The following is a 10,347-nucleotide window of genomic DNA, read 5'->3' on the forward strand; positions in this document are numbered from 1 at the left end:
GTTATTCAACAATGCACATAAAGAGCACTTGGGTTTTCCCGGCATGCCAAGCAGACATTTTTACTTAAACAGTAAAAGTTTAAGCACATGTTATGAAAATTAAATAAATTGCAATTTTCTCAAACACAGAAGCATAAAGCAAGTGTAAGGATGCTGGCTACACTGCAGGAAGGTAAGTGTTTCTGAGTACATTAAAGGAAGCATTATGACTGATAAGCTTTGATTTTACCTTTGAATTCATTATGGGACCAAGTATGGCTCATAGCAGCTTAAGTGTTCAGGAGAGAGGCAAGAAGGGAACTGCCAGAACTGAAGTGACTTATTTCTGTAAAGAGCATGCCTTCCCCTGGGACCTTGAGAAGAAGGAATAAGAAAAATACCAATGGCTTCATGTTCTCTACATTTATTACCGTAGGATAGATTATTTTCATCTTTTAGGGCTTGAGAAAAGAATGCTCTCCACATTCTCTACAGTTGAATGCTCAGATGTAGACCTCAACCGTAGGAAAGCTGGATCTGAAACTTTCTTACTGAAAATAATTTAGTTCCCTGGTATCAACATAACCTTATAAGGTAGGTTTCAGCTGATATTGGGGCAATCACACTACTGTTTATTATTAAATACCAAAGCTGATCACATTGTTGCTTGGATTCATTCCGATGGCCAAATTCAAGTAAATCAACTTCCTCCTTTAAAGTAACACGCATGAAGTATTTGCAATCAAACCACAAATGATACTGGCTATTTGCTTACACTCTTTACTCATGAGGTCAAGGTGAGCCCTAGGTATAACAATATGCTTGTTTTCAAGGCAGCTTCATAACTAAATTCTTAGATGCTTAACTGCTTTAGCTATTGATAACAATATTTAAGAATAATTATGACAAGTAATTATATGTGCCACCAATGTACAACCTCGGGCTGAGTGTTAGCAGCCAAGAAGACAGCAGCAGAGAAGGGAGGGTGGCTTTGCACCATGCACATCAGAAGGTGGTCTGTAACCTGCCCTGTCACTGCAGCGGTCCCATGCCACCTGACAGCACGGGGCCATCACAATCTCAAACTGCAAATTCAGCTCATTTCTTCCTGAGTTTACATGGGATTGAATTACATCTGCATTAGGAAGGCATCCTCCTTTACCAAAAGCCATAGCTAGGAACAAATTTTTCCCCACTACGAAGTCTAGGATTAAAACCAGGTGCTGCTGCTAAGTTTCCACCTTCACAAGTCATGTTAAGATTAGTCACTAACTCACTATTTTTTGTGCTACCAAATGAGGTAAGAGTTACAAGAAAACACTAACACTTATTACTTGCCAATTAGTTTAACTGGTTAAGCTGTGCCTAGAAAGCATGGAAAATTGACATTAGTTAATACAACGCAGGTACACGTGATGACAGACAAGTTAAAGAAATTATACCTTTATAAAATGCGTTGACTTCAATTTCAGTTTTCATGGAGGTGACAAAAACAAGGAGCTCCATCTGTTAAAAATTCACTTACTCTCTGCAAGCAGCATCTCAAATTCCAGGAACTTGCAGAGGAAGTATTATTCTGCCACTGGATACTTAACAGAGTGATAAAATGCAGTGATTATTCTTTGTACAGTTCTTTGAAGTTGCATCTGAGTTTGAAAGACTTCAATGTTTGAAAACTAGCATCAAGAAAGCACACAGATTTTTCCTTAAAACAAAAAATCAAAGGAAGGGTTACTAACAGGGTGAGCATGAGCAACTGTGAATGTGAAAATGCTAAAAAAATCCAAGGCCAACATAATTCATGTTCCTAAGGCATACAAAAATACATGTGATCAATGTTTTAAGTTCTGTAAACGAGAAGTTAAAATGTATACTGTCTGAAAGTATGAAAATTCACATTCAGGTGACTTATAGAAAGTACCAAATAAAGTACCAGTCCTACACAAATAAATTCATTACTGGACTCCACATCTCCATCCTTCCAGTTCATCCCTGCTCTGAACTTCAAGACCTGCTGACAGTGCTTGCCTCTCCACGCTCTGCTCAGTACCCTGGTTCAGACAGCCAACACCCTTCCATAGAGCCTTGGGGTCTTTAAGTGCTGCACTTCAGCTGAAGCAAATGCTAGCACGCAGAGATCATAGCAAAGCCCACTAGCGAATGTAAGGTAAGAAAGTAAGGTAAAGAGCATTAGAAGGGCTCTAAAGGAAACTGAACTGCAGGGAAATCTGCACAATAAACGCTCAGCAGAAAAAACATTCAAGAGCGAGAAAAGTTACTCTATGAAGCAACTGAGCAGGTATCAAAATAAGTGAAAAATTGCAGAAGGATCTTGAGATACCAAGCCATCAATAAAATGGCAAGTGAAACTGCATATGAAAGGAAAATAACTAAAATGCACTAGAATTCATCACTGCCTAATTACATGAAAACGACACTAGATTTTACGTAGATAGTTGTGTGGAATATGCAGCTTCATGCCCAGCAGCACTCAGGAATGCAAGTGGAAGTGAAAGAAGAGTAATGAACAGAAAAACAGCATTGCATTGCTTTGTTAATCTGCAGTGCAGCCACTCCCTGGTACTTTGCATAGTTATGATCACCTTGTCTAAGAAGACCACAGACTGCCAAAAAACTATTTGTCTACAGCAAGGACTATTATTTGTTTGCCCTATTCTTATACCCCTTGTTTCATCATCTGCTGCTGGCTGCTGTCAAAGGCAAGCCATTAGTACAGAGGGACAACAAGCCTAAACCAGTAGAGCTGATCTGGATTCAGCCAGGTCTAAAGGATATGTCATAAGTTTTGACTATCCACACCACTTAAAATTATTTAAATGTCAAAAAAAGAGCAAGGGAATATATCTATTGTTTTTAATCTTTAGTAATTTGAATTTTACTACTTATTCAGGCCAACTTCCCTTAACTTCAAATATATCCTCACATTATAGAATATTTAAAGAGTCTGTGCCTTATTAAAAAGATTACCATACAGTATTTAAAAACACAAACATCCTTAGTGCATATGAATTCCTTCCTTTTTCTTTGATCCAGCCATTAATGGTTATATACTTTCTCTATAAAGTTGTCCAACTGCTGCATTTTAAAAATAAAAACTAGAACCATCTCTCACCTTCAAATAATAGTACAGAAAATACATAACTTAATGGCTTTGAAAAGATTGTAAGAAAAAAATGCAAAGGAGAGGCTTTGCAAATGCTATTGAGTTGATCTAAAGAGTCTACAGAAGTCAGGTTTGGTGGAGTTGTCGGGGGGAACTATCAAAACTCAAGTTTTGTTTTGTGCCTTTGCTCAGCAAGAGGAGCCCAAGTTCAGGCCTTTGACTGAGAGTTCCTAAGCATGAGCATTTCTTTTTTTTCCCCCCCCCCCCCCCCCCCCCCATACAACAGGAAGATGCTTAAAACATCCATTCCCTTTGCTTACCAACAGCATGAAACTGAATAAATGTTTTACACGTTCTCCACGATGCACAAACCACCTCCTGGTTAAGAAACAGTACTGGAATGCCTCAAATACTAGTACTCCACTCACTAGTATTCCATTTTCAAGATGGAATTGACTTCAAGGACAGTGGGTGGCTAAACCCCTATAGGAAGAGGAATGGCTTTAACAAATATCAGGCACTACTGACCTTATCAACAGATAACTTACAAATACAGGACTTGTTCTATATACAAGCAAGAGCATGTTTTATTCCTCTATAACCACTGACAGCAGAATTATGTAGCCTCTTTGGCTGGCAAAAGTAGGGTATCTCCACATTCATCCTTTTTCACTCCTGGGCTCTTCTGTTTTAGTTATTGTCAGAATAATTGGCCTCTCCCAACATCGTCCAAACCATTTCATAAACAACTGCTAGCCAACTGACCTTTTTCATCCTGTCCTCAAGATCTATAAAAATGTGTAGTGCTACTGTACCTTATTGTTCTTAAAACAATAAATGTGTGTCACTATAACAAGTAACCTGGACAACACATTTGCCTTTCAGACTTCTGTTTTCCACTTCCAATTTCTACGGACTTCCTCTTCTATAGGCCTATTCTTGCAGTGCACTTCACATCCTTGAAGCTTTGTATTTGAATCAACTGTACTGATACAGCTGAATTGCAGTGACATCACACTCCTGAAAGTGTTTAAGGGTAGATTTTTTTCTCCTGTGCTGAAATTTGCTTTAAAAAACAGGCTCAAGAAATGAATGCAAGAATTCATGGTTTTGTTCACATGTTGTCTTCAACTTCATTCTCTATTTATTTCTTACAGAATGTGTTTGCCAGCTGTTCTTTTGTTATTTTCATACCTCTCTATATCCAATTTTCTAGTTAAAAAATACTTACTATTTGGCCCAAATTCTGCTTCCTAATGTGCATGATCAGAAGTCATAAGCATATCCAAGAACTGGAATTGGCTCTAGCTATTCACCCACAGCTTGTCATATCCTTGTTTTTTTTGGACTACATCAGTTTCATTTTTCTTAAATGATCTGAGCCATTTTACCGAGGCAGCTTTTAACAGACATGTTTACAGCTAGCAACAACTTTCCTGAATTTAACATTACCCAGATTTGATGTTTTTAAATTTAGTGTGAAGCAGTCTTTTTGATAAAATATTTTTGGTAGCTGAACAGAATCCAGTTCTTCTCATGTATCGGTGCAATTTTTAAAATCACTTCAATTACGGAAGCCAAATTACATGAGTTATATGAGTTATATGTGTTATATGAGTTATATGATTTCTTGCAAATTTAATCTACAATAAAATACCTGTTTGCCAAGTGTAGGAGCATTTAGATAGTGTTGTTACATTCCCCTCCTTTTATAGTTCTGTAATATATTTCCAGGCACCTCTATCACCTCACTCTATGTAAACACATGGAAATCTTTTCGACAAGCATACCACAGTCAGACTGTCTGTATACAATATAAGCTTCAGCTGTTAATTTGGCATCTATATTTTGAACCTAATAAAGAAGTATTTTTAAATTTAACATGGAAGACCATATTTAAGATCTGCCTCCACTATTACTTTGTCCTTCATTTCAAACTGACAGCTATTCATTAGGAAAATGGATTGTCTGTTAATTTGTGTCTTACCATACTAGACTATTTTTACTAAACTAAGAGTTAGAGGGGAAGAAAGCCCTAAACAGTCTTGGATCAGATGATTTATTTGCGTAAGTAAAAATTTGGAGTAAGCATTGGCAAAACTTACCAGGTTGTAAAATGGCTCCTACTACTGACTCACATTTAACTATTGTGTAGACTGCGCTTCACTGGGCCAAGTTGTAGCTAGTTGCTGCTTCAGAGGAAAGTTGAACTCTCCTCTTAGCATCAGTGAGCTCAGGCCCTCGCATAAAATTGTACATAGGAGGCAGCTGTAAAGACTGCTTGCTTGCCACAAACATCTATCATTGTCTGAAGATTCAGATAATCACCCGTCACATTTCTAGATACTTTCTAACATGAAACGCATGCTATTGCGACTGTAGTGTTATATCAACAGATGCTTTAATAGACAGGACACAATATATACCACCCTGCCTAACTTCAATACCTGGCAACATACTTTGAGCCATTAGAAATACCTAGAAGAAACCTGGCAATTGACACATACATATTAGACATTATCTTGGAACAGAAAGGAACTAGAGAACTAGATGGATTTGACAAGATTTGCTTTAGATTGTATGGGCAGTGGGTAGAGGAGAAGCAGTAGATACCATACCCTGATTTTAGTAAGGATTTTGAAAATGGTTGGAAAGCCATATCCAGAGAGTAGCTGTCACTCACTGTCAGGCACAAGGGTACAGCAAAGGAGAGTTCTGCAAGGGGCTACACTGGCTCTGGTACTGCTTGCTATTTTGGAAATTGGGACGGTCAAAGTTAATTTGAACTCTAAACAAACAAAAGCAAGCACACAGATATAAGTCAGTAGGTGAAGAGACTGGGTTTTCTTGGACAAGAGGAATGAACTGCACCAAACAGGACTGTACAAGTAGCGATCTACAGAAAAGAACCAGGGAGCTCCAGAAGCTTGCAATCATGAGTTACACAAGACAGTCCCTTTGTGCTATTGATCACAATGGTGCCACAGGGGAAGGACTATTTGTGGATACCGGACTATAACAATTTAGGTCAATTAGAAAGATCAGGGGAAAGCGCAAAAATAGTCAAGGCCTGGAAAGAACAATATATGAGGAAAGAATGAGTGAACTAGGGTTGTTTAATCTTAAAGAAGCTGAAGCTGACAATGAACAGCGATGAGAGAAAGGAATTCATTCTATCCCCACACCACATAGGGTTAGGGGCTAGCAGGCTCCAGCTGATGGAAATGACACCAAAGGACACACGGAAAAGACATCCAAAGGTAGAGTTCAGAAGGGCAGGAGTGAACAGCAAGGACTGAAGTGGCCTTCACTATAAGGCTTTGCAGCAAAGAAACAGGTGGAAAAGAGTGTAGGCACAGCTGAGCCCACCTTGGAAAAAATGGGTGTACCTTTCAGATCAAACACACACCCCATAGAGCAGGTTGGTTTTTTTAGTAATCCTCTTGTGTTTCTGCCACTGTTCTGAAAGTTATACCTAGCATAGATTAGCAACATTAATTTATATTCAGTGATATTCAAATCTTTCAAAGACTTTCATTACACTTTCATTTTGAAGACTTTCTTTACTGGTTGAACCCCACTTCCTCATATTTTGTACTTCACCTTACAGAGAACACTGTGCGACTGCTTGTTACTGGCCAGGAGACAGCAGCATGTTCAGTTATGGAGTACTGATATGCAGGATTACAAACAGGGGCAAGCCACAAGAGATCCCCCTGCCTATTTGCGCTTACTTCTGTTTGGTCAAAGCATACAGAGCATTTCAGCTATTGCCTTGTGAGCTTCTTCAGAAGGAAAAGAACACGATCTCTGCATTTCAGGCTAAGGAAGTGGTTAGGAAATGATGAGAAACTACATGGCATGCATTATTTTAATGGTTCCCCCAGAAGAGTTAATTTCTTAGCAGAAGTTACCAAATTAGGCCATCAGTGAATTAAACAAAAGCTTAAGTTTAATGTACAATAAATAAGCATGCAATGAAAGATAAATGCTGCTACTTAAACATGATAAAGAATGTAGAATTTTTATAGTGATTTGTAAAAGGCTTAGCATTTGCAATAAGCAAGATAAATTTTGGAAAAAAAGATTTTTGATGAAAAATAGGCTTTGCTTGCATTATTTTTTGAAACGAACTTGCACTCCAAAGTATTTTAATATATTGACAGCATCCAGACTTCAGCCAAACTTTTAAAAGTTATTTTATAATGCCACAGCATCATCTGTTTTATGGCATGGGTGTCACTTGCATCCATTTTGCAGGGAAATTGCATCCCACATCACAGTAGGTCCAGAAACAGGACTCAAGAAGCTCATGACACCTCCCAAATTATTAATTTCTGGATTTCAGACAAGTTTTACACCACCATCACCACTCCTATAGTCAAAATGTTTCTTTGGAAGCTACCTTTCTTACCCCCTTTGTATTTTTTCCTCAATTTTCCAGAGCAATTTTTCCCTATTTGTAATACATTCATGCAAACCTCAAATTCCTCTACAGATGAATTTGACTAAGACTGCCAGATTTTCTGTTACAAACTGTAACAAAAGCAAAACCTGTTAAGTAGAAGAATATCAGAGCTGGAAGGCATGACCTCTGGGACATACACCCACACTTGCACACACAAGGTCCCATCAGGACAAAAAGAAATTCACCAGCTGTTACAAAACTTGGATTTGAATACAACAAGCATACAAAGAACGATAAAAACGAAGCAGAAAACATTATCTCATAGGCATCACAACTTGAATTTATAGATATTGCCACATCATACCTGCATCCCATTTTCAAACAGGATGCTAGCATTTGGGAGACAAAAATAAGGAACCCAAGTTTTCCAAGGAAGGCTTAAGGGACATTTTGAAGTATAAAAATGCATGTGCCTGGATGAAGCAGTTTTCAGAAGTGCCTAATAAAATTACTTAGGTAATTGATTTTAGAAAAGAAACTTCTCACCTGTGTTGTTTTTTTTTTTTTTAAATGGATGTGATTCATTTATATATATTTATATTCAAGGAAAACGCCATATTCCTTGCTCTTGCTATCCCATTCTGAACATGGTAACACAGGGACTGGTGAAGTCTTTAAAAGACTTCCTTTTCCCTACCACCTCTCTAGAAGCTGCGTAAGCAATTACCTTCTGCCCCAGTTACAGCCATACAGCCTTACGATTGCACAATGCAGCCCAGTTACTCAGGCTTTACATCAACGCCTCAAGACTCACTGTTGAGAAAAGAGTTTGAGATGAAATAAAAGAAGAAACGGGTAATAATTTTTCCCCCCTCATGTCTAGTTATGCAACATTGACTCAGAATCAAAACATTTGCTAAATAGGAAGCTTTTTGAATCATGACTTTTAGCTTAATTTACACTGAAGGTTTCAAATGAGATTTATTCCTCCAAGCATTAATCCAGAGATAAATTGTACACATGGGCATGGATGTTAAGTGGGAACATTCCTTCTCAGTCATCAAGCAAACAGCGTTGAGCTATTTTAAAAAAGTAGTAAATAACTTAGAGTAAGAATGACATCTTTTGGATTTTTGCTGTGTTTAAATTGGCAGCTTAAACCTTTATCTTATTCTCACTGAATTTCTACATAGCCACAGTTATGCAAAATTAACCTTCTAAATCTGAAGACTAGGTGCCTGATCTTCCTTCTGCAGAGATTAAACCAATATGCTCCCCTTGGCTTCAGAGATGACAATTCTGCATTTCTAAAGATTGTTTCTTTAACTAAATTGCATTACATTTCATTTCAGACCTTAGCTTGTTAGGGACTTTGTTTTTCAGTATGCAAAACTAACACGCATTTGGTTTGTTTCTAGAAAGTGGGCACAGAGACCCATTAGTGCACAAGTTTAACAGAGATTAGATGCAACACGATCACCTGCTCAACAACCATTTTCAAAGAGAAAATGGTTTGCCCCCATTTGTCCACAAAACAGGTAAGGACGCAATCATGAACGTGATTAAGTGTGGTACCAAGCGTGGATCATATGCTCAATATCAAGTAATTCTTTCTTTAATCAATTCTCTCACCTTCATTCACTTTAACACTGCAAGCCTGTCCTGTCTTGCTGCACTAAATGTTGTGAAAACTCATTACAAAGGACTATTTGTCCTCCAAATTCATAATACAACAGTAAGTATTAAATACACTTGTGATACCATCTCTAAGTTATTATATACCACGAAGTTTTTTCTTTATCTATGAGTTTAATAGAAGTTATTAAAAAAGGCTGAAAATTGCTTTTTCCTGAAATAGCTTGTTTATGCCAAATGTCATTCTATTTAGCTCAGACTCCACGAGGACACTTTGCCTCATTCTCCTTTGCATTTCTGAACACTTGTCCATATCTGCAGGTAAATATTTCAGTTACACAAAAAGATAGCAAAACCACGTTAAATTTCTACATTTCTTGTAGTGTTTGACCAGAATTTTAAAAGAATTAAGAGACTGTGCATTAAGAAAGTTTTCACTGAAAAAAGTACTTTAAGAAGTCGTTGGCTGCAATTCTTAGTGTCTTGAGACTTACTGATCATTTCCTTCCTACAGCAAAAGGGCTCTCAAAAAGAGTAGTTTTATTGTGGAACTATTTGCGTATACAACTACCGCATGCCAAAACTATGCGTTTGAGCACTGCCACAAGCCTTGATCAGGTTCTCACTGTATGGTTCAGAGATGAGAGTTAATCAGGAAACTTCTCCTTCTGCAGCAGTGTCTCCATTCTAAAATGCCACATTTCATCACGAAATAGAAGAGCACGCCACAGTCCTGTCCAAGAATACACTGTGCCAATGTTCTAACATTGCTGCAGGAATTGGTTGCTCTTCCTAAGCTTTTCAAGAAGGTTTGAACACCATCTAGCAATGGAGTTATGGCTTTCCAATTACACAAAATTTCACAACTGCTCTTGAAGTTCAAGCATGCTAGAAATACTTAGAATTGGCCCTACACTGATATAAATTGGTCTCAGCTTTGAGATGGGCTCCACATTACAGATCAGCCTGCAGAACCAGGATTTACTTAGTACTAAAAAAAAGTGTTCCCTTGCTTTCAAGGCCTCAACAGGTAACAGACATTGGGAACCATGTCAGAGGCTACCCACACCTGCAGCACTCAAGGCAAGAACATCTCAGACACCCTGAGCACCCAACAAAACACTGCTAGGGCACCCCATCCCACCTGCGGTGTTATTGCTGGCCATCCAGGTTTCTCCCTACTTCTCTCCCTTGCCCAGAA

The sequence above is a fragment of the Anser cygnoides genome, chromosome 9 (genome assembly GCF_040182565.1).
Source record: "Anser cygnoides isolate HZ-2024a breed goose chromosome 9, Taihu_goose_T2T_genome, whole genome shotgun sequence".
In the NCBI taxonomy this organism is placed as follows: domain Eukaryota; kingdom Metazoa; phylum Chordata; class Aves; order Anseriformes; family Anatidae; genus Anser; species Anser cygnoides.